This window comes from Diospyros lotus, chromosome 6 (genome assembly GCF_014633365.1).
Source record: "Diospyros lotus cultivar Yz01 chromosome 6, ASM1463336v1, whole genome shotgun sequence".
Lineage (NCBI taxonomy): Eukaryota > Viridiplantae > Streptophyta > Magnoliopsida > Ericales > Ebenaceae > Diospyros > Diospyros lotus.
The window spans coordinates 31,253,834-31,274,383 of NC_068343.1; positions in this window are offsets into that span (position 1 = coordinate 31,253,834).

Here is a 20,550-nt window from a genome sequence, read left to right on the forward strand (position 1 = left end):
TTATCCCAGACGAATTTTTGTACCTTGGAGGTGGAGATTTCGGCGAGTTCTTTCGCTTCGGCCCACTTGGTGAAGTAATATACCGCCACGATAGCGTGCTTGCAGTTGCCTCGAGCCGTTGGGAGCGGCCCGATCAGGTCCATGCCCCAGAAAGCAAATGGCCACGGGCTGCTCATCTGTTGGAGGTAGACCGGAGGAGCTTGCGGTACTTTAGCAAACCGTTGGCACTTTTCACACCTTTTCACCAGCTCTATCGCATCCTGTTTCATCGTGGGCCAATAGAATCCCTGCCGAAGTGCTTTCTGGGCTAGCGACAGAGCCCCAGCGTGGTTGTCGCAATGTCCAGCATGGTCCGACAATCAGGGCCCTCGATACACCTTAACAGTGGAGCTGTGAATCCTCGCTTATACAACACCTCATCGTAGATACAGTAGTGGACAGCTCGAGCTCGCAGTCTGCGCGTTTCAAGTTTGTCTATTGGCAGCTTTCCGCCCGTAGATACTCCAGAATAGGACTCATCCATGAACCCTAGGGCGCGTCAATCACCATTGTATCAACCGATTGTTCCGTGCTAGGGGCGGCTAGAAATTCCACCGGTATAGCCCCCAGGAACTCTGTATCTCGCGCAGTTGCCAGTCAAGCTAGTGCGTCTGCATGGGAATTTTGAGAACGGGGAATCTGGCGTACCTCGAATTTTGGGAGAAGGGCTAGAAGCTCGTGCACTTTGAGCAGGTATGCCGCCATCTTTGTACCTTTTGCTTGATATTCCCCCCGTATTTGATTAACGACCAGTTGGGAGTCGCTGAAGATTACAACTACTTCGGCTCGTACCTCCTTTGCCAGGCGTAGCCCTGCGAGCAATGCCTCGTACTCGGCCTCATTGTTGGTAGCTTGGAAACCGAATCGTAGGGCACAGAGGATCCTGTGGCCCTCCGGGCTGATTAACATAACTCCAGCCCCAGCTCCTTGATCGCTTGACGATCCATCAACATATAGCTCCCAGAACGGTCCTTCCAAGGCTTCTTCTCCCACTTGGGCTGGTCCAGTGAATTCAGCAATGAAATCCGCAAGTGCTTATCCTTTGATAACCGTCCTTGGTTTGTATTCCAAGTCGAACTGAGCGAGCTCGATCGCCCGTTTCAGCAGGCGACCTGAAGTGTCTGGTTTCTGCAAAATCTGCTTTAAGGGGTACTTGGTCAGAACGTCGATCTGATGGGCCTGGAAATAGGGACGCAACTTCCTCGATGCTGTGACTAGGCAGCATGCGAGCTTCTCCATCGGTGTGTACCTTGTTTCCATGTCCACCAACCTCTTGCTGACGTAGTAGACGGGGTATTGCACCCCTTCTTCCTCCCGAACCAATGCTGCGCTAAGAGCGTGCTCTGACACTCCCAGGTAGACGACCAATTTTTCCCTATCCTTAGGTTTTGAAAGTAACGGCGCTTGCCCCATGTACGCCTTCAACAGCTGGAAGGCGAGCTCGCATTCTTCACTCCAATTGAAGCCTTGGGCCTTCCTTAACGTATTGAAGAAAGGAATACACTTGTCAGTTGCCTTGGAGATAAACTGGCTCATAGCAGCGACCTGACCAGTAAGGCTCTGCACATCCTTCATTTTTGTGGGAGATCTCATATCCAGCAAGGCCTTTATTTTTTTCGGGTTGGCCTCGATGCCTCTGTAGTTGACCATGAATCCCAAGAATTTCCCGGAAGCCACTCCAAAAGCGCACTTCAGTGGATTTAGTTTCATGTGGTAGCTCCTGAGGATCTCGAACATTTCTCCTAAATCGCGAACATGATCTGCGACATGTTCAGATTTGACCAGCATATCGTCGACATATACCTCCATTGTTCTCCCAATCTGCGCTTTGAACATCGTATTCACGAGCCTCTGGTAGGTGGCCCCAGCATTCTTCAGTCCGAAAGGCATAACTTTGTAGCAGTATAGCCCACGATCGATGATAAACGACGTGTGCTCTTCCTCGCTAGGGTTCATGGGGATCTGGTTGTATCCCGAATAAGCATCCATGAAACTGAAGAGCTGGTGCCCTGCTGTTGCATCCACGAGCTGGTCAATCCTAGGAAGGGGAAAGCTGTCTTTCGGGCAGGCCTTATTCAGGTCGGTGAAGTTGATGCAGGTCCTCCATTTTCTGTTCTTTTTCTTCACCAGGACTGGATTGGCTACCCAGACTGGGTACTGGGCTTCTCTGATGAATCCATTGTCCAGGAGCTTATCCACCTCCTCCTTAAGGGCGGCATAACGCTCTGGAGTCATTGGCCTCCTCTTCTGACGCACTGGTCTGTAACTGGGGTCCACGTTGAGCATGTGCGACATGACCTCCGAGGCTATGCCTACCATATCTTCATGGTTCCATGCAAACACATCCAGGTTAGCTTTAAGGAATTCAACCAATTGGCACTTTACCTCAGGGGTCAGATTCTTTCCGAGCTTCAGACACCTTTCAGCATCCACTTCGCTGGCCGGGACTTCTTCAAGTTCTTCCACCGGGCCAGAGGCCTTGTCACAATCCACTTCTCGGGGATCCAGGTCATAGTTTACCCCGCTCTGACTTGAAGGTCGCTGAGCTCCTCCTGCGACCACATTCACTTTCTTTCCTTTGGCCCCCATCTTGACCGCGTCCTCATAACAGCGTCTCGCGAGGTGCTGTTCTCCCCGCACGCATCCTGTTCCATTGTTGGTCGGGAACTTGACGGTTAGAGACCTAGTTGAGGCGACTATGTCCAGCTCATTCATCACTGGCCGCCCGAGTACGACGTTGTACGCTAAGGGACAGTCAATAATGAGGAATTCTGCCATCACCGTTGCTTTGCGACCTAGGCTCCTAACAGTGAATGGGAGTTTAACCCGCCCTATGGGAACAACTGCGTCTCCCGTGAATCCGTAAAGCGGCTCTGGAGACGAGCTCAATTGCTCGGGCCCCAGTCCTATCTAGTTGAAACAGGCCCTGTACATCACGTTGACCGAGCTTCCAGTGTCCACCATTATTCTTCGTACCTCCATGTTGCCGATGTGAGCACGAATGACAAGGGCGTCATTGTGCGGCTAGTGTATGTCCCTGGCATCATCTTCGGAGAAGGTGATTTCTTTCATTGCCACCCTAGCTCGCTTAGATGGTCCTATCTGCTCAACAGATCCTGCTATCAAGACATGATTAAGACGTGATTAGCTTCGTGTACATACCTTTCATGCGACCTGTTCGATGTGCCTGCGAGGTGAGGTCTACCGTGGATTGTGTAGATCGTTCGAACCGCAGGCGCATGCTCATCCTCAGGGGGAGGTTGTTGTTGATTCGTCTGCTGGGGTGGCTGGTTTGCAGGTCGCACCACGTAATCTTGCAGCCGGCCCCTTCAAATCAGTTCTTCAATTGCATCTTTCAAGGCGTAGCATTCGGAGGTGTCGTGCCCCACCTCATTGTGGTACGCACAAAACTTCTCCCGGTTTCTGAACTTATTAGGAGTTTTTATCAGGTTCGACCTCCCGAAATCCTCTCTCCTCTTTTCCATAGCGAAAATCCTCTCTTGAGAATCCAATAGGGCCACGTAGTTGTTGAAACGGCCCTACCTTGGAGGTCGCTCCTCTCGCTCTTCCCGTCGAGCTCGCTTGGCTACCTGATTGCTGGACCGCTCATCACGGTTGTCCCTTCCATTTCCCCCGTCGTTTCTTTTCCTGTCTCGACTAGAACTGCCGGCTTCCTCCCTATGTCCGGCGGGCTTCTTCGAACCGAATGCCTTTTCCCACCGGATCTCCTTTGCAGCTCGCTCATAGAACTCTCCCAGATCTGTAACGGGGGATTTGTAGATGCTCTCATAGAGCTTCCCGTCTTTCCGGAGGCCTGCCGAGATGGCCGTCAAGATACTTTCATCAGAGGGACTTTCGACATTACTCACCTCGTGCCGGAACCTGGCAATGTAGTCCTTGAGGGACTCGCTCGACCTTTGGAAGACCGTGGTGAGGTGGTACGGAGGAGCGAGCTGCCGCCTCAGTGCCCTGTATTGACCGAGGAACCTCCGCTGGCATTCTTCCCAACTGCCAATGCTGCGAGATGGAAGGCTTCTGAGCCAAGCACGCGGAATGTCTCCCAAGGTCGCAGGGAACACCCGGCACCTTACCAGCGAGCTAGTGGTCTGCAGGTCCATTTGGACATTGAATGCGTCCAGATGGTCATAGGGGTCGTTGTCGCCATTGTACTACGGTATGCTTGGAACCTTGAATCTCCTGGGGAGAGATTCGAGCTCGACTTCTCTCGTGAACGGCGTCTTCTCTCCGTAGCCACTACTTTGGCCACGAGCTCCTTGCCATGCCTCCAACTCCTGCACCCTTTGGAGCAACTCCTCCACGGCTGTGCCCTGGTCCACAGATCGCTGGAGCTGCGGTCGCTTGTTTCCTCTCCCCGGGGAGTGATATAACGAGGGGTCTGTACTCTTGGACCTTGAGTTAGAGGAATTTACTGACCCTTCTAGCGAGGGAACTCTGTCAGCTTCTCCATTTGGCGGGGGCCTTTCCTCCCGTGGGTGGCGAGCTCTCCGGGGTGATGGTGGTTCTGGCTGTCTCGGGACTGTTTGCGGCTGGGCCCGGGCAAGGGCCCTGACCGCTTCAGCGAGCTGCCTTACGATGTTTTCCAGTGCCTCCTGACGTTGCTGTCAGGCCTGAATCGCCTCTGCTCTGACGGTTGGGGCGGCAGGTTGAGCCGGAGCCCGCGGGGGCACTCTAGTAGTGACTCCGGTAATTAGTGGAACCAAAGTTTCCGTTGCTGGGGCAACGGATCCTCCGACAGGCGGATCGTCGTGCGGTTGGTTGTGACGATTTTCCGGTAAATCGGCGATTGCATCAGAGCTTCGTGCATTCCTTCCTCTTGCCATTGCTTTCGATCAGTGCGGGCCCTCCTTCTAGCGCCAAGATGTTGACGTACTAGAACCGTCAATCGGAGTTCGAGAACCCACAATGCGATAACAGGTGCCAAAGAGTAAGGAAAAGAAGCAAAAGAACAAACAAGAAGCACACAAGATTTTTACGTGGTTCGGCCCGAATGATGCCTAGTCCACGACTGTTCTCTAGTTATTCCGGCAGAGTCACAGTATATAATTTATTCATCCCTCTCTTTACAGTGGCGTATCCTTCTCTATAAATAGAGTCGTGTTGTTTACAATTTGAATCAGTTCTAAGTATGGAAGGAGTCTATTCCGTTGATGGCGTTTTCCTTATCGGCTTCAGAATATCAGGGATAGGTTCCTTGTCTTCAGGGATTTGAATTACTTCTGATAGGCAGGTGTATATCGCTTCCGATTATCTCGCGGTCTTCTAGCTGTTCTAATCTTTGGCGCGTCTTTCGGCAAAGCTGAAGTCGTGATGTTGTGATGCTGGGATGTTGTTTTGAGCGAGCTCACCGATAGGCAGGTGTATATCGCTTCCGATTATCTCGCGGTCTTCTAGCTGTTCTAATCTTTGGCGCGTCTTTCGGCGAAGCTGAAGTCGTGATGTTGTGATGCTGGGATGTTGTTTTGAGCGAGCTCGCCCTAAGCGAGCTCGCTATCTTCAAGCGACCTGACTTTTTACCGTGAGACTCTTCATTGGTGGTTCTCGATCTCTAGGCCTAGCGGGCCTCTAAGGAATTCCGGTCGGCCTATTGGGCCTTGGGTATTTTGGGTTCGCCCTGCGGGACCGAGTCCAGCCCGTCAGTTGATTCCCGGAGATCGCCCATAACAGCAGTCATAGCATCTCTCCAATGAGCATATTGCACAACTTGATGATAATATTCAGGTTTAAAGGTGGAAGAAACATTAAAGAGAAATGAGCTATGAGAAGAAGAAAGATTGGTGTATGAAATATAATTGTGGAAAGGGTATGAGGTCATGGTAGGAGGTGGAGGTTTGTGGGCTAACAAGTTACGATGAAAATCTTGAAGATATGAGGGGGTTTAATAGCCCTAGAAGACCTGTGAACAGGGATGGAAGAAGTAGGATCAACAGGGTGAGGATTGGAGAGGACAAAAGGATCCTAAGCCAAAGCTAGAGAAGCAACATTGTCAGTTAAGGATATAAAAGAACAAGGTAAGTCAAGAGCTGGTGTAGGTAAAACTAAATCAAGAAATGGATCCACCACTTCATCAAAAGTTGTGATATAATGAAAAGGAAATACATATTCATGGAATACAACATCACGAGAAATAAAAATGGATTTAGTGGCAATGTCATATAATTTGTATCCTTTTATACTTGGGGGATAGCTAATAAAAACACAAGTTGTAGTTCTGGGATAAAATTTAGTTCTATGAGAAGGCAAGGTGGAGGCAAAATAAAGGCTGCCAAACACTCTAAATGAATCGTAGTCCACAAAAGTTTGATATAACAACTAATAAAGAGATTGATGATGTAGAATAGGGGTTGGTCTTATTAATCAAAAAGGTAGAAGTGAGAACACACTCTCCCCAAAACTTAATAGGTACCAATGATTGAAAAAATAGTGCCCTACCCACATTAAGGAGGTGTTGACACTTACGTTCCACTACTTAGTTTTGCTCAGGTCTCTCAACACAGGAAAATTGATGAATAACTCCTTTAGAAGCAAAATAATCAGTGAACTACAACTTAGGAGTATTATCTGATCTAAACCTTTTAATCACGGTGTTAAACCGAGTTTCCACAAGGGAGAAGAACTTGGAAATGATGGTTCTGACATCAGATTTGCACCTCATGAGAAAAACTCAAGTAAATCTTGTGCAATCATCAACCAAAGTTAGAAAGTATATGTGACCAGCATAACTTGGAATATGAGATGGACCCCAAGTATCACAGTGGATAAGATCAAAGCACATTAAGACAAATGATTATTTGAAATGAAAGACAACCTTCCCTGTTTAGCTAAAGGGTAAACTGAACAAGGAATACTTTCAATGTTCTTGTAGTCATAAGAAAAATGCAACAGATCTTTCAATTTTTCCATCTTCTTAAAAGAAAGATGGCCAAGTTTATTATGCCAAGTATGACCACTAACTACATTAGCTATTAAAATAGTAGGAGTACAAGTCTTATCTACTGTTTGATTGTCAAGCACCAAGGAATCAACATCAACGACATAAAGATGGTTACCCTTGCCAATCATCTTCGAGTGGTGCACATCCTGAATAAAACAGGTATGAGAAAAGAAACTGAGATACAAGGAAGCCTTCCCAGCTAATGCACTCATAGAAATTAGATTAAATTTGAACTGAGGTACATAAAGAACATTCTCAAGCACTATATGAGGATTATGCTTCACAGTCTAGATGAAAGACACGAGAATTAGACTATGATGAGGCAGTGTAACAAAGGCATTCTAAATAGGTCTCATCTGATCAAATGAGGACTAATTGAAACATATGTCTCGTGGCACCTGAATCAATTATCCAATACCTAGGATAACTAAGTGTTGCACTAATAGAAACTAAGAACAAGTACCTAATGCCTGATTAGGAGAAGCATCAGTCTCTGTGCTTGTCTTAACAGCAGAGAGATGTGAACTCAGTATACTCATCAAATGTTGATATTAAGCAGGATTCAAGGACTGCATAAAACCTCCAATATTGTCATGATTATTGGATTAACTAGGATTAAATTCAGATACTTAACTTACAATGGTAGAATTCACTTGATTAGATGAGTTATTGCTCTATTTAGGTTTGTATCCCGAAGGATAACCATGCAGTTTGTAGCACTTAACAATAGTATGTCCATTATACCCATAGTGTGTACAAATAAGTCATTCCATCTTCTGAATTTTACCATGATTAGGCATACTCGCATCATACTTAACAGAGAATACTACAAAATCATTTCCACCAGCAAAGCTATTAACATTTCTCTGACTTTCTTCTTGAGAAATAAGAGCAAAAACTTTATTAATGGGAGGAATTGGATCCATAAGAAGTAACCAACCTCTAACTTGACATACTCCGCTTGATAGTGATTTGCGAGGGCTTTAGTACCTCCACAAGAACACTTTCCACACGAACATACATGCCTATAATTGCTAAGTTCCTCTCAAATAGTTTTGAGTTTAGTGAAATAGGCACTTACAGAGAGTTGTCATTGAGTCAGATCCATCAACTCACGTCTTAATTGAAATATACGAGGTCCATTGCTTTGCTGATATCGCTCCTTAAGATATATCCATATATCATGCACCGATTCGGAATAGATCACACTCGCAAGGATCTCCTTAGACACCAAGTTAAGAATCCAAGAAATGACAATATTATTGTTTCGGATCCAAGCATTAAGAAAACAAACATCACCTACAAGTCAGCAAATGGATTTGTTGATGAATCCTAACTTGTTCTTTACTGACAACACTATCATCATAGCGCAACTCCATGAGGTGTAATTATCTCCTGTTAGTGGCTGAGAAAGTAGGAGTAGGCTGGAACTATCGGAATGATGAAGGAAATACGGACTGGAACCATCATCACTGGCAGAATTGCTCATTGATGAAGAAGATGAATCTATAAGCGATGGAGTTGTTGTCGCCATGAAAAGAGTATGGATAAACAGTAAGTTTGAAGGATCGCAAAGAATGCAAACTTTGAACAAGGAAAACAAAAGCCATCAAGGTCGATAGAGAAGGCGTCAAGGATCGGCAAAGGGGAAGCGGACTATCGCTTTGATACCATATTAGAAGAAAAAATACTCGAAATCTTATTTTCCAAATGAGTTGCAATCAGCTTTTAAATAATACAAGGGAAGAAACAAACTAACCAAAATAACTAAACGTCTAATTGTCTAACTGTACAAACAAACTAACAACAATTAATGAGCTAACTAATCTCTGTTAAAAAGTGATATGACATAATGTTGAAATCCAGAATGATTAGAAGAGGATTTGGAGGAGATTGTGGTGATTGAGATCACAATATTTGGAAGGTTTAGGCTGATTATTTGGGGCTAATTTCTTGGGTTAAATCTTATGTTTCCATTTTTGTTCTTTATGTACATGATAAATAGGGACCAAGTATGTAAAGGAAGAGTAGACTAATTGAATATAAGTCTGATTCACTTTTCTCATTCTCTACATGGTATCAGAGACCAGGTCACTCTAAAAACCCTAGGAGCCATGTCCGCCAGCCATGAATCTATCCAGTCGATAACTCAGGAGGGAGAATAAGAGATAATCCCCTCCATGGGATCGACTGGTGGGTTTGAAAATTCTTCAATTTGTCTTACCGTAGAGAAGCTGAGTGGGAAGAACTACCGAGAATGGGCCCAATCCATCAAGCTAGTCATTGACGGCAAAGGAAAATTGGGCTTCCTTACCGGCGAGATCAAACAACCATCTTCCAAGGAGGTAGCGGCTTTCCAGAAATGGCGGTCTAAGAATTCCCTCATCACCTCCTACTTGATCAACTCCATGCGACCAGCGATCGGCAAGACATACATGTTCTTGCTGACAGCGAAGGATGTATGGGAAGCAGTTCGCGAGACCTACTCCGACGCCAAGAATGCCTCTCAAATCTTCGAGATAAAGACTCGATTGTGGCAGATGAAGCAAGGAGAAAGAGAAGTGACGGAATACTACACGGAGATGCTGGGTTTATGGCAAGAACTGGACCTTAGCTGTGAAGAATCTTGGGAGTGCACGAGTGACAGTATGCGATTCAAGAAGAAAATGGAGAACGAGAGGGTGTACGAGTTTCTGGCTGGGCTCAACAGAGAGCTCGACGATGTGAGAAGCCGAGTCTTGGGTCGTTGGCCATTACCTTCCATTCGGGAGGTATTCTCTAAAATTCAGCGAGAAGAAAGTCGGCGGAAGGTGATGTTAAGGGAGAAGAGTGCGGCTGGGCCTGAGGCTTCAGCCCTTGTATCGCGTGGGCCTTCCACAGCATCTGGGCTGAAACAAAACAAAAGGCTTTTTTGTGACCATTGCAAAAAATTAGGCCATTCCAAAGATACCTGCTGGGTTTTACATGGCAAGCCTGCTGGTTTGAAGCCCAGGCAGCCCAATAAACCTCACGGGTATCAAGCCTTGACTGAACAACAAATAGAATCAACCCATCATACTCAGTTAGCCCCTACTGGGGGTTTTCACTCCGAGCAACTTGAGAAGTTATATGCTCTTTTTTCGACCTTTCAAGCCTCGGGTCAGTCTTCTACGCCTCCTTCATCAAGTTCCTTAGCCCACAAAGGTACTTTTTTGACTGCTCTTAGTACTACTTCGCGCTGTACTCCCTGGATTATTGATTCTGGCGCATCCGATCATATGACTGATTCCCATCATTTATTTTCCACATACTCACCTTGTGCCGGTAACTTGAAAGTAAAAATTACAGATGGTACTGTATCCTCGGTAGCTGGCAAGGGGAGTATTCGTATCTCTTAATTTATTACTTTGGAGTCTGTCCTTCATGTTCCTAATTTGTCTTGCAATCTGTTGTCTATTAGTCAGCTAACCAACCAATCTCATTGCTCAGCTGCTTTTTTGTCTTCCTATTATGTCTTTCAAGAGCTATCATCGGGGAAGACGATTGGCAGTGCTAAGGAATGCGAGGGACTCTACTACTTTGATGACGCTCACATGAGTAAACAGTGTCATCCTTCTTTTTGTAATTCTGCATCTAGTCCTAGGGATAGTTACCTATTGTTATGGCATAAACGAATGGGTCATCCAAGTTTTCAATATCTAAAACGTTTGTTTCCTTCACTTTGTTTGAATAAAAATCTTTTGGATTTACAATGTGAAGTCTATGAACTTGCAAAACATCCTCGCACTACTTTTCCCTCCAGTCCTTATAAACCATCTCTGCCTTTTACTTTGATTCACAGTGACATTTGGGGGCCTTCACGTGTCCCCAATAGGACCCACACAAAATGGTTTATTACCTTTATTGATGACCATTCTCGTCTATGTTGGGTGTATTTACTACATGATAAATCTGAGGTTAGTTCTGTCTTCATGAACTTCTACATTATGATTTACACTCAATTTCACACAAAAATTCAAATTCTTCATACTGATAATGGCACTGAGTACTTCAATCATTATTTGGGCCCCTATCTTCAAGCCAAAGGTATTGTTCACCAGAGTTCTTGTGTTCACACCCCCCAACAAAATAGGGTTGCTGAATGAAAAAATCGGCATATTCTTGAGGTAGCTCGTGCCCTCTTATTCACCTCTCACATGAAAAATAATTTTTGGGGTGATGCCATTCTGACTGCTGCATTCCTCATCAACCGAATGCCTAGTCGAATTCTCTTATTTGCAACCCCTCTCCAAAAATTTCAGGAGATCTTCCCTAATTCTCGGCTTAGTTCATCTCTCCCGCTTCGTGTTTTTGGGTCCACCGTGTTTGTCCACATTCATGCCTCCCAACGTACCAAGTTGGATCCAAGAGCCCTCAAATGTGTCTTCCTTGGTTACTCTCCTACTCAGAAGGGTTACAAGTGTTATGACCCTCTTTCACGTAAATTATATGTTAGTCTGGATGTCACATTTTTTGAGCATACTCCCTATTACTCGCCTTAGGGGGAGTCCTTGAGTGAAGCTCGTCCCTCAGACACCGACTTTGATGTTGCGATCTTTGAGTCTGCTCCCTATGATATACCATCTTCATCTCCTTCTTTGTCCAACGCAAAAGGAATCTTAAACTCAGGGGGAGATGTGGAAGAACAAATAGACAAGGAGCCACTTGTCTACTCAAGGAGACCTAAATCAAAGCCCGTTGAGACTCTCGCATCTAAAGCATCAAAAGAGTTTGAACCGGTGATAGCTCCAAATACTCATGAGCCAAAACCCAATCCTGACCAGGTAAAAAAATCTTGATGACTTACCCATTGCTCTTAGAAAACAACCTCGTTCATGTAATCTCCATCCTATCTCCAAATTTGTATCTTACAATGCCCTTTCTGCCAAGTGTCGTGCTTTTACGTCTAACCTTAACAAAACCCAGATTCCAAAGAATATTCAAGAAGCCTTGGAAATTCCAAAATAGAGAGAAGCAGTGATGGAAGAAATAAGGGCATTAGAAAAAAATGGAACTTGGGAGGTGATGACGTTGCCAGGGGGAAGAAACCAGTGGGCTGCAAGTGGGTGTTCACGATAAAGTACAAGGCGGATGGCACAGTAGAGCGGTACAAAGCCCGCCTAGTTGCAAAGGGGTTCACCCAAACATATGGTATTGACTACACCGAGACATTTGCACCAGTAGCCAAGCTGAATACTATACGAGTTCTCTTGTCTTTGGCAGCAAACCTAGACTGGCCACTCCATCAGTTTGACATCAAAAATGCCTTTCTGAATGGTGAGCTAAAGGAAGAAGTATTCATGACATTACCACCAGGATTTTACAAGGAGGAAAAAGAAACCAGAGTATGTAGATTGAAGAAATCTCTATATGGGCTCAAGCAATCACCAAGAGCGTGGTTTGATAGATTTGCGAAGGTAATTAAGAATCAAGGATATCAACAGGGGCAGTCAGATCATATTATGTTCTTCAAACTATCCAATGATGGTAAGAGGACCATTCTGATTGTGTATGTGGATGACATCATACTTGCTGGAAATAACATAGGAGAGGTGGAAAGGAGGTTGAAGAAGGTCTTAGCCACAGAGTTTGAAGTAAAAAACCTAGGTCAAATGTGATACTTTCTGGGAATGGAAGTCGCCAGATCTAAGAAGGGAATTAGTGTCTCTTAGAGAAAGTACGTTCTTGACCTTTTTACTGAGACTGGTATGCTTGGTTGCAAGCCAAGCAATACCCCGATTGAGGTAGGAAAAAGAATGGAAGACGGTGGAAAGCCTGTGGATAGAGAAAGATATTAGAGGCTAGTAAGTAGATTGATCTACCTATCTCACACTAGACCCGACATTGCTTTCCCCGTAAGTGTTGTCAGTCAGCATATGCATTCACCAAAGGAAAGTCACCTAGAAGCAGTGTATAAGATTCTCAGATATCTGAAAGGCTCACCAAGACGGGGTCTATTCTTTAAGAAAGGAGACGGTAAGAAGATAGAGATCTATACAGATGTAGATTGGGCAAGCTCAGCAGAAGACAGAAGATCTACTACCGGTTATTGTACTTATGTTTGGGGAAATCTAGTAACATGGAGAAGTAAGAAACAGAACGTGGTAGCCAGAAGTAGTGTCGAAGCTGAATTCAGAGCTGTTGCTCAAGGGATGTGTGAAGGGCTATGGTTACAAAAGCTTTTGGAGGAACTACATATCACAGTGAAGGTTCCCATCAAACTCTATTGCGACAACAAAGTTGCTATCAGTATTTCCCATAATCCGGTCCAGCACGACAGGACTAAACATATAGAAGTTGACAGACATTTCATAAAGGAGAAAATTCAGAAAGGAACAATCTACATGATCTATATTCCTACTAAAGAACAATTGGCAGATATATTCACTAAGGGGTTACAGAGATCTAGCTTTGAAGAGTTTATCTACAAGTTGGACATGATCAACATCTATGATCCAACTTGAGGGGGAGTGTTGAAATCCAGAATGATTTGAAGAGGATTTGGAGGAGACTGTGGTGATTGAGATCACAATATTGGAAGGTTTAGGCTGATTATTTGGGGCTGATTTTTTGGGTTAAATCTTATGTTTCCATTTTTGTTTTTTATGTACATGATAAATAGGGACCAAGTATGTAAAGGAAGAGTAGACTAATTGAATATAAGTCTGATTCACTTTTCTCATTCTCTACACATAATAAATAAATCATCTACCATAAAAGTCCACACAAATATGCGACTGCAGGTATCAATCGTTCGCTGGCAAACAAGAGCCTCCACCATCTTGCCGCAAGAAAACAAGTTCGCTAGCAAATGTACCCATATACTTAGCATGAGAAATACCACGCGCGTCTATCCGTGCTCAAGGCACCCCCCAACTCACTGCCACACCGTAGACATCAATCCTCTGCTAGTGATGTAACGCCCCCATTTCTATAATTAATATTTATATATCCTTATTCGAGAACGCGATGCCAGCACAGCTACCAACAACTCATGGCGACCTCTTCCTTGGAAACCCCAGCCGAGGAATTCAAGGGGAAGTGTCAGAATTATTGGCACCTGCCAGAGTCTTAATGAAACTACAAAAGCTAGCATACTCATTCCTAACATCAATGCTTTGCTACTGTCACAACATTTATTTAACACATTCTTAAGTTTACATCAGGATCGATTAAATTAAGCAACACTGAACTGACATTTACCCTATTACAATATTTGCAGCAAGAAGACTCTACCAGGACCTTTTTGGTCGGGACTGCTCTGTACATGTTTAACCCCTGCCTGGAGTACCACCTACCCCGTTCTTGCTTGGTACCCTACTCTTACCTAGAATGACACAAGCAAACATGAGCCGCAAGGCTCGCAAGCATAATAGTATAAAGGCGACAGGTTAAGAATAGAACTTTTCTCATACCACATGCAATCCATGTTAATGCAACAACGTACCATGCCATGATCCATGTGTGTTTTAGCTCTAAATGCATAAACATAAAGTAAACTACACATAGAGGTCCTTGGGGCCCACATAAAACACACATAATGGCGCCCAAGTCCCGCATAAAAACCTGCGAGCAGCCCAATATAGGCTACCATGTCATCATTCCTGACCTGCCTTTTCCTGACCTTAGTCGGCTTTTCCTGACATTCATAACATGCTTTTCCTGTCATACATAACATATCGCCATAATCGGCCTTTCCTGTCATACATAACTTGTCATCATAATATGTCACTGTTGTGAACCCGTCCATGGTCTTACGCCGTGGGCCTAACCCACCTCTCATAACCACTCATCCGCACCATGCAATGCAACACATAAGAAATGCAATGGCATCTGCAGCATAAACGTGATATCAAGGCCCCCATAAATCGAACATCAGGCCATGCTACGCCCACATAAGAGTACACATGTGAAATGCTCTAAATGTATATGCTCTCCTAGAGTACCCAAACTGGCTCTTAGGCCAACCGGGTCATGCCAATGCTCACACACCCCATCACACACAAAGCATGTCCCTCCTAATGAATGCAACCCAAACCCCATGCATCACACAATACCATGATATGCACAAAGTCAAGGTGGGAATCTGTAAGTGCTAGCTCTTCTGGCCCGTCTCTCGCTTATCGTCATAGCTAATAATTGGTGCCCATACATCCAGCCATCAGCTGCCACGACCCACGGTTGATAATCAGTGGTTCTATACCCCATACCCTTTTAATACACATAGCCAACATTTACTTATATTCTTTAAACTTAGCATTTCATGAGCTTTTCCCATACTCCCCATGCACCTCACCCATTCAAACTCTTAACATAACCATCCCTTTTTGTAAGAAGACATAATTCCTCACATATCCTGAACCTAACAACAACGCATCATTCCTTAAGAATTTGAGGGTGGTTCAAAACCCTCATTTAGAGTATGGACATGACTCAATCAGAACTTATGTTACAGGCCAAATAAATAAACCGAACTAAACCGTTCATAACGAAGAGAATAATACGAGGAAAACTCACAACGGTAACTTACATGTAGTCAAAAGAGAGAATAACTTTAGACAAGGTTAAGAGTTTGCATAAAAGAAATAAAGGAGTGGGAGCTTGCATAAAGGAAACAAAGGAGTAGAAGCTTGCCTGATTAACGGGGAATCTAACAGTTTTTCTGTAGAAAATACCAGTTCCTGCAACCCAAACATCAAATATTTTTACGTATTATTAATCTACATGATTTATTGTGGTTGTGTGTAAATTTCAGGGAAAAAAAGCTGGGACGCAGCCTCACGCGCCCCAAGAAGACTGGCCATGCACCACCCTTATTTTTCGGCCAACCTTGCGCAGTTTTCATGTTTCAGACATATCTTCTTCGTTTTAATTCCGATTCGACCCCCGTTTTTCGTACATACTCCTCTTTCATCCCTCTACAGGAATATAAAAAAAATGGGACTTACCTTGCAGTTTTCCAGAGATTCGGCCCAGCTTCCGGCAATGCGTAGTTTCTCCGGCGAGGTTCATATCTCCTTTGTTCCTTCACCGATTTCCCTTGTTTTTCTTACAGAATCTCCCCCTCCCTCTCAAGAACACACTCTTCACCTTCACACCTCTCAATATGACATAAATTTGGCTTTAAATGATTTGAAATGCCCCAAAACTCAACCCAAAGATCCTATTTATAAATGTTTTCGACCAATCGTGTTTCGCCACATGTCTTGCCACCCAAACACCCTCATCATAACTCATAATTACATTCCAATTTGTGGTTAATCACTTTGTGCCATTTGTCCCCTCATCATGACTCATAATTACCTTCCGGCTAATCACTTTGCGCCACGTGTCCCATATAATCATTTATATCCATGTGTTTCCATCCAAATAGTGCCATGTGTCACATATCATCATTACTTCATGTGTTTTCATCCAAATGGCGCCATGTGTCCCATATAATCATTACTTCCATGTGTTCCATCCAAATTGTGTCATGTGTCCTATATCATCATTACTCCCATATAATCATATTGGAATTCTATCTAGAATCCATAGCTAGTTTTAATAAGATTTGAAGTCCAAAGCTAAATTTGAAATTAATTTGAAATCCAAACCTATATTTAATAAGAGTTTGAAATCCATTACATTTAGGTCCCCGAGTTATCCTTGAATCTCACTAATTCCTAAGTCTTTTCGTACTTCAAAATTACCATTTTGCCCTTATCTTTCTATTTCCTTGAATATGAAAAATCTCGAGTGTTACAAGTGAGTAGTAGTAGTAGTAACCCATTGTGAGATCTCACATCGGAGGCGAAAACTAAATAATCGTAGCCGTATCACAGGTATGTCACCTCCGCATGTAGGCACACATTCATATCATATATCCACCATCTACCAAATTTGGTAAGCCCACAACTAGCTTATTTTTTAAGGCCTATCGCCCATCCTAATTGTGTTATTCATAAGATTAAAACCTGTGTATACAAAACTCTGTTTTCCTTGTATCCACAGGTTTTAGTTCATTTTGAGGCTCATGCCATTGATCGTTAAATGTTTTGCCAATTGCCTTGGTTCTCGGGTATGTCAGTGTACATTATACATTTTTTATCAATATATTTCTACCTTTTAATAAAAAAAAAAAAAAAGAGTTGATGAATCCTTGATTTTAATGCTAAATTCAAAACATATGCTTAAATTTGAAAATAGGTTCTTAATCAAATAATAGTAATTATTAATTGATTAACATGCCTTTTGCTGGGGTAAAACTCAATCTTAATTGAGTGATTATATTTGAGAAAGTCAATTTTAACTAACTTTCAAATATTACTCAAATATTAAATATTATTAATTGAGTAAAATATGTTAGAGTTTGAAGATCCAATCAAATTTAATCAACTAACTACTGAATAAAATCAAGTAACCATTTTTCAATCCAGTAAGGAAATATCTCAATCAAGCAACAAAGAATTTATTCAATTAAGTTATCCTTTTAAACGAGTAAGATCAGGAGATTAATCAATTACTCAGTTGCATTACTTAAATAAGGACAGAATAATGTTAATTGAGTATTCAAAAAATTAATCAACTTAACGATATATTAGTCGAGTAACATATATTTTAATTAAATAATAAATCTTGAACAATTGAGTCTTTGTACTCAAACTTTTAATTGACTAAGAAGTTATTTTTAATTGAGTACCATCTACCTTGAACTTTTAATTGACTAAAAAGTTATTTTTAATCAAATAATATTTACCTTAGTCAAGTAATATATATTTTAATTGAATAATAAAACTTAAATAGAATGACACGTGTTTGTACTTGAACTTTTAATCGAGTAACATCTACCTTAGTCAAGAGACAAAATAATTTAATTAAGTAATAAATTCAGAACAAAATAACATATCTCAATGCTTGAACTTTTAATCAACTAAATTATTTTTGATCGAGTAACATCTTATTTAGTCAAATAACATAAAAGTTTAATTGAATAATAATTTTTAGACAAGATGTTAGTTTCTGTATTCGAAGTATTAATCACCTAAAAGAAACTTTTAATCGAGTAATGATACTCTTTAGTCGAGTATCAAAATTATTTAATCGTAACAATTGATTGAAAAGTTAATCAATTAAGAAATACTTATAATGGAGTAATATCATTTTTAAGTCAAATAATAAATCTTTTTAGTCAAGTAATGACTTGTACAATTGATAAGCTTAATCGAATAAGATTATTTAGTAATCAAGTAATATTTATCTTAATCGACTAACTATTAGGGCCACTCAAGTAATGTTTTATCTCACTCAGTAACAATTTGTTTTATTCGACTAATGTTATATGAAAATTCAAATTTATAACCATTGTAGACTGCATTAAAATTTTTCAGACGGTCAAACCTGCATTAAATGCTATCTCATTCTTTCGTACAAATTGTATACAAATTGCGTTTGAATTTATTACTAACCATTGGAATAGCAAGAAAGAACAATGTTCTTGCAGGTTACAGGTTTCATGCTTTTATGTATTGGACAAACAGTCAAATGCATTGAAGAGGAAAAGCTATAGATACCATAAAAAGACTCAAGAAAAAGAATGTTAATCTAAACATATTCAACTGAAGTCTCAAACTCAAAGCTCTTCAAATCATATCTTTTATACTATTTTTCAGAGAGTCCTTGTGTTTGATATATCCTTCTATTTTCTGAACCAAAAGTGAGAAGCCTCGTTCATCTTTGAGTGCAATATTGTTTAGCTTCACTGAGTGATTTCACTTGTAAAACTCCTAGCTCGTTAAACTGAAGGGTTAAGTGCTTGAGCCGTAAAAAGCATATTGCAAAGGTTCTAGTTGTTCCTAAGAAAAGTTTTGTATGGGTTCTAACTTAGTCTTATAAAAGCTAATATATAATAAGAGGGCGTTTGTTAAAATGAGCAAGATAAGGTGATATCAAGATAAGATTGGGATACTTTCCGGACCAAGATATGGAATGATCAAGATAAGGCCGAGAAGCATTCTAAAATTTCTATCAGACTGTTTGTTAAATTTTTTAGAATCCATTGGTAATTGTATTTTTTATTTCCACGTGTTTGTTAATATATATGATAAGCACCAAGATAAGGGTTTTTTTATCAAAATATCCCTATTACCAAATTTATGATTAAAATAGTATTTTATGATTAATATGAATTGTCAAAAAAATTAAGATTAAAATTAAAAATAATATTTTATTTTCTAAATTCAAGTTCAAAAATAAATTTAAAAAGAGTTGAAAAGTATAAATAATAATTGTTAGGATTACAATAATTCCACCTACATAATTAAAAATAGCCAAAACATATTTTCATGATAGATAATAAAATATAAAATTAAATAAAATAATTTAAAAATTGATGAAATGAATTATATTAGTTAATAAAATATATAGAGAGAGAGAGAAATTTAAATTTTAAAAAATAATGAAATGAATAATGTCATTTAAATTTTAAAAATTGTCAAAACATATAATAATTTAAAAATATATTAAATAATATTAATTATAAGAGATAAATAAATAAGCTTTTTAATAAATTTAAATCTTTAAAATGCATTAAATGGCATTAACTATCTTACAAGAGGTAGATAAATAATTGAGGCTTATCTTGAAAGAGCCAGATAAATTTATCCGATGGAGGAGGTCGGATAAATTTATCTTGAAAGGGGGAGATAAGAGGTCACGTGATGCCTTTTCTAGAAATGGCCAGATAAGCTTAACAAACACGTTGGAAAGACCAAACATCCGGAATGCTTAACAATGAGTTAAAGTAGTGGAGTAAATACTTAGAGCTGAATCACTATAAATACTGTGATAACAAACCGCCCCCCCACCCCCCCCCCCCCCCCCAAAGCACACCTTAAGCTAACTATCTTCCAGTTAGGTTATCCGAAGTTTAAGGATGAAGGTGATATTGGCACTAAAGCCTAGCAGAGGGTATTGTTAGTCCATACACGACAATTAGGTCTACTTGAGCCTAATACTAGGTCTACTCCTATACAAGTGTACACGGAATCGTTGGTTTTAACTAATCCAGTTTTTTAATCCCAGACTGAATTTTGTGCTCAACCCTAACCACAACAATTTTCTTTTATTTCTTTAACTTTATAATGTTATGAAAAGATTTAATTGCAAAGTCTCTAGTAAAACTTTGCTCAGCAGCCTACCAACCTCTACTTTTCTCTCATTTCCTCATCGTTCGTCTGCATTCGATGTCCACTACTCCACTACTCATCTATGATGTCGTCGATCACTATCTAAGCTAAAGCTGAGCTGAGCATGAAAGTCTTAAGGTTCGCTGCCTCCACCCCACCCCACCCCACCCCACCCCAGCGGCGCCATCACACATCTGTCGATCCGCCACCCACCATTTGCTGCCCCATGTTTCCTCCCCGCCTCCCCCTCACCATTTAGCATTTCAACTTTCAACCAAAGGTACACCGTACACCATTTGTTAATCTACTATTAGACCAATTTGGTCTTGGATCTTCGTTTAGGGAGCTAATCAATTCAATTTTGACCGATAATTA